Genomic DNA, 5221 nt, shown 5'->3' with positions numbered 1-5221 from the left:
TCTGGACAGACCCGGTAAGCCCAAACGGGGAACGTCTGGAGGAGGCCCCTGTCCGTGAGATCTTCAAATCAAACCTCTATTGCTGAAGATGCAGCGGGAAGCTGTGGTCTCAAGGTCTTAGGTGCCTCAAGGGGCGCTAACCCTCTAACACCGTGGTGGACACCAGTGGTCAGGGAATCCGTTCGACTGAAGAAGGAGGCTTTCCGGGATTTGTTGTCTCGGAGGACTTCCGGAGACGGTTGCAAGTTACTGATGGGCCCGAAGGGCTGCAGCCTCTGCTGTGGCAGATGCAAAGCAGCGGTTGTGGGAGAAGTAGGGGATAAAAGAAGAAGAGCACAGGAAGTGCAGAGGTTAGAATGCACTTCCTGTGCTCTTCTTCTTCTATCCCCTACGATGATCTTGTATTGATTGCACTTTTTGTTTTGATTGCACTTTTTTTTAACTCTTACTTCCTTCCCTAGGTATCTACCCCATTGATATTATATGTACTGTGAGCTCTTACTAGTATTTATTGCTGCTCTTACTAGTATGTATTGTCAGTTGTAGACCTGTAGTTGATGCTCTGTTGATGCTTGTATGTTGTTCCTCAAATGTAAGTCGCTTTGGATAAAAGCGTCTGCCAAATGAGTAAATGTAAATATAAATGTAAATGTAAGTTCGGAGAAGACATGGAGAAGGACTTTCGGTTGGCACCAAAGTGTTTCTGGAGAACTGTCATCTTAGGAGGGGGAAGTGGGGACCGTCCAAGCTGTATACAGTAAGGATGGGACCCTGTTGACCTCAACTGCTGAGGTAATTGGGCGGTGGAAGGAACACTTTGAGGAACTCCTAAATCCGACTGACACGACCTCTCTAGTAGAGGCAGAGCTGGAGGCAGATAGAGGTTTATCATCAATTTCCCTGGAGGAAGTCACTGAGGTAGTCAAACAACTCCACAGTGGCAAAGCCCCGGTGATTGATGAGATCCGCCTAGAAATGCTAAAAGCTTTGGGTGTGGAGGGGCTGTCTTGGATGACACGTCTCTTAAACATTGTGTGGAAGTCGGGTACAGTGCCCAAGAAGTGGCAGACTGGGGTGGTGGTTCCCCTGTTCAAAAAGGGGGACCAGAGAATTTGTGCCAATTACAGGGCTATCACACTTCTCAGCCTCCCTGGTAAAGTCTACTCCAGGGTGCTGGAACAGAGGGTTTGGCCAATAGTCAAACCTCAGATCGAAGAGGAACAATGCGGTTTTCATCCCGGTCATGGAACAACTGACCAGCTCTTTACTCTCACAAGGATCCTGGAGCGGGCTTGGGAGTATGCCCATCCAATCTATATGTGTTTTGTAGATCTGGAGAAGGCGTATGACCAGGTCCACCGGGAGAAACTGTGGGAGATATTGTGAGAGTATGGAGTGAGTGGGGCCCTTCTCAGGGCTATCCAATCCCTGTACATCCAAAGCTGTGTCCAAGTACTCGGCAGTAAGTCTTTCCAGGTGAGGGTTGGCCTTGGGATCTCGTCACTGCTTTTTGCGGATGATGTGGTCCTGATGGCATCATCGGTCCTTGACCTGCAGCTCTCACTTGATCGGTTCGCAGCAGAGTGAGGAGCGGTTGGGATGAGGATTAGAGGGGGTTGAGATCAGTTGAAGAGACCCCAACAAAAGAAAGGGGATGGAAAGGTCACTTTTCCTAAGTGCTATTCCTGGGCATTACTGGCCACTTGGCAACAGCCGAGATAAGCCTCTCGGTACCTGACTGTTAAGCTGACAAAAGGGACATTAACCAGCGATTAGCATTTGCCTGAACAGCCTATCAGAACTCCCCTTAAAAGGGGGCACGAAACCCTAAACGCACCCCCCCACACACACACATGTAACCGTGACAACTGACCTGGCCCTGTGTTTCATTACCTCATCAAAGAGATAGTCTTGTTCACGCCTAGCTGAGGAACACCAGAGACACAGACCTGAACCCCCTTTTGTAAACAAAGATTGATGTGCAAGCATGATAAGCCAGGTTTGCGAAAAGAGGACACAACTCCTGCCTTCTTGAGCTAAAACAATGATTCATTATAAACTGTTCTCTTCAAATAATAATCCTTGCTAAGTTAGTTGTGGCGCTGCCTCTATTTGAGTAGTTATGTCACCATGTTGTTGCTATCTGTTGTTGATATTATTGCTGAAAAGAATCTAAATAAGTTACTTGTGCAGTGTTGTTCACAATACTTTCTCACACAATTCCTTTAGAAATGATGATAAAGAAATGTCATATTATACGCTATTAATTGCCAGCTTGAATTTAAGGCTAAATAACTAAATTTCCCAGTTCCTAAGCAAAGATTGTTTTTGGATTAATCTAAGCTGTTGTCATGTAACCTGAGCTTCCCCAAGTGGACGAAATAAGTATTACATGCCATCGGCTAAAATGCCGTTAATGTATAAATGTCACTCCGTATTTATCATGACCAATAATTTGACAAGTGTTTTCCTGTTACCAAATGCTTAAACTTAGAACAGTACAACAGTTTGAACAGTGAGGTTTGATTGTGGAAAATATTTGATTATAATACGCACAAATAGATTTTCTTTTTCTTTTATAAACATTAAATGTTTAGAAGGACTGCCCTCTGGGGAACCACGCCCCAGACAACAAAAGAGCGACACACGACGTGCTAGCGTGGGACCCATGCAACAGGCCAAAGCAGGCCGCCGACAAGCAGTAAGACTAAACAAAGCATTCTGTGATCGGGGATGTCCCATAGTGTTAATATTTTGCTTTTAACTCATAAAATCAAAGCTTACTTTCATTAGTTCTCCTCTGCCGTATAAGTCAAATGCTTCCCACAATCGAACCTCCATTCTCATTGTTTAGCCATTGTTTATTTCTCTGATGTATTTAACCACCTTTTTATATCACCATAGTTAGTTGATAAATTCACTGTAACCAAGTCCCTGCCAAGAGAATTTACCCTTTAGATATGAGACTGACTGAGATAATTGAGTGATTATTAACTAACTGATCACTGGTGAATTATTGTATAGTTATTAAAAGCTACCTAGAAGTCCGGAGACTCTAGGTTAATAACAACTCCGGTGGTGCCCCACGAAACGAGAGATTATTTTTTGTCTGATTATTAAAATTAATAATTGGGTATTCTCATAAATTTATTAAAATTCATAGCTAGTTTAGACATGCTACACTCGCTTTACCGCACCATTGTGACGAAAAGAGAGGTGAGCCGTAAGGCAAAGCTCTCGATCTACCGGTCAATTTTCGTTCCTACCCTCACCTATGGTCATGAAGGCTGGGTCATGACTGAAAGAACGAGATTGCAGGTAGAAGCGGCCGAAATGGGTTTCCTCAGGCGGGTGGCTGGTGTCTCCCTTAGAGATAGGGTGAGAAGCTCAGCCATACGCGAGGAGCTCAGAGTAGAGCCGCTGCTGGTTTGCGTCGAAAGGAGCCAGTTGAGGTGGTTTGGGCATCTGGTATGGATGCCTCCTGGACCACCTCCCTAGCATGTCCAGCTGGGAGGAGGCCTTGGTGGAAGAACCAGGATTAGGTGGAGAGATTATATCTCCACACTGAGCTGGTTAATGTGGCTCAGAAAAGAGAAGTTTTGGGGTCCCCTGCTGGATCTGCTGCCCCCGCTACCCAACCCCGGATAAGCGTATGAAGATGGATGGAGATCAAAAAAAGTTAATCAGTAGCCTAAACTGTAGGCTACAACAAACCATAACAACATAATGAACACATTTAAATCATTATATTACGCCGGTTGAAAAAGAACATGTAGTAGGCTATAATAAAAGTTAAAAATGATCATGCATAATCTAAGGTGTCATTTACACTGGGGACATGTCCTCATCGCTTTTTGAAATAGCTGGTGTTGTCCCCCATTGAAAGCATTAGTTAAAAATGTTATGAAAAGTAGTTTGCAGCAAGAAATGTTAACTAACAAATGAAAATGTGTTGAGAAAATTTTTGGGTCACAATAAGAAAACATGCAATTCAATGTAAACATAAAAAAAAGGACCACGGCTTCAACCATACAGTAAATATTCCTCTTTTATGTAACTCCTCATTCTCATAGTCCGGCACTACTGCCATAGACATTGGAAATAATAACTTGCTGTTTTAGTTCTTCTTGGGCATTTATCCTTATTTTGCTGTTCTGTTTATATCTATCAAATACCTAGCTCTAGCTGGTGAGAGCCAGATTATCAACAGTTGTTTAAACAATCGGCATAACATCTCCTGTTGCCATAGCAAACTTCATATCATCAGGTGATATGGACATTTATTTGTGTATCAACAGCATAATATTAAAGATCAGTGCCATAATACCTGCTAAAATATCCCAGCAGCAGAATCTAAAGGCTGAAAATAAAGTCTATTCTATGTTTGTGTGTGCTGATGAGTAAATAATATTCACATATTTGCATGAACCTGCTGTCATCATGCTACTATAGTGTGTACAGGTTAACCTGTTTGCATGTGTTCATTACCTGAGAGTGCAGGTCCAGTTCTGTTTAGCTGAGTCTGGATCGTGTCTTCATTTGCATAAATATTTTCTGAACAATTTACTCGTCTCTTCTTTCTGCCAGGATTTCCTGATGATTTCTCTAAGTTAACATAGATATCCATTTGATCCATAATGTTCAGCTGACAGTTAAGTTTGCTGTGCTTCTTAAATGATAAATGATTGTGTTAGTAACATCGCAGCACATTGACACATGTACTTAACAGGAAACTGAGCTGATGGGATAAAGTGATGGCCCTTTCAGCCTTTTGTCACACTCACAGGGAGGGGCTTTCCACTTTGGTTAAAGCTCAGCTGCAAAATGTATTTTTAAACTGCCAAAACTCATTATGCACACAAAACTACACAGCAGGGTCTAAAAGTCTGTTAACTACCATTAAATGTGTTTCCCTCATAAACAAAAAACAATTAACTGTATAATTCTCTGACACCAACACATCATGTACTGTATATATATATATATATATATATATATATATATATATATATATATATATTAACAAAAAAAAATCTATATACTGTATATATTTTAATATGAAGGTAGGCTATTTATTTTTTACAGTAGCTATTTACAGCTACCTGTAATTTTCTAACGTCAAACTCAGATAAAACTGAAGTTATTGCTCTGGGGCCTAAGCACCTCCGTGACGTATTATCTAAAGATGTAGTTTCCCTTGATGGCATCGCCCTGGCCTCCA

The sequence above is a fragment of the Micropterus dolomieu genome, linkage group LG21 (genome assembly GCF_021292245.1).
Source record: "Micropterus dolomieu isolate WLL.071019.BEF.003 ecotype Adirondacks linkage group LG21, ASM2129224v1, whole genome shotgun sequence".
NCBI classification, from domain to species: Eukaryota; Metazoa; Chordata; class Actinopteri; order Centrarchiformes; family Centrarchidae; genus Micropterus; species Micropterus dolomieu.
Note: the sequence above shows the minus strand (reverse complement) of the source record.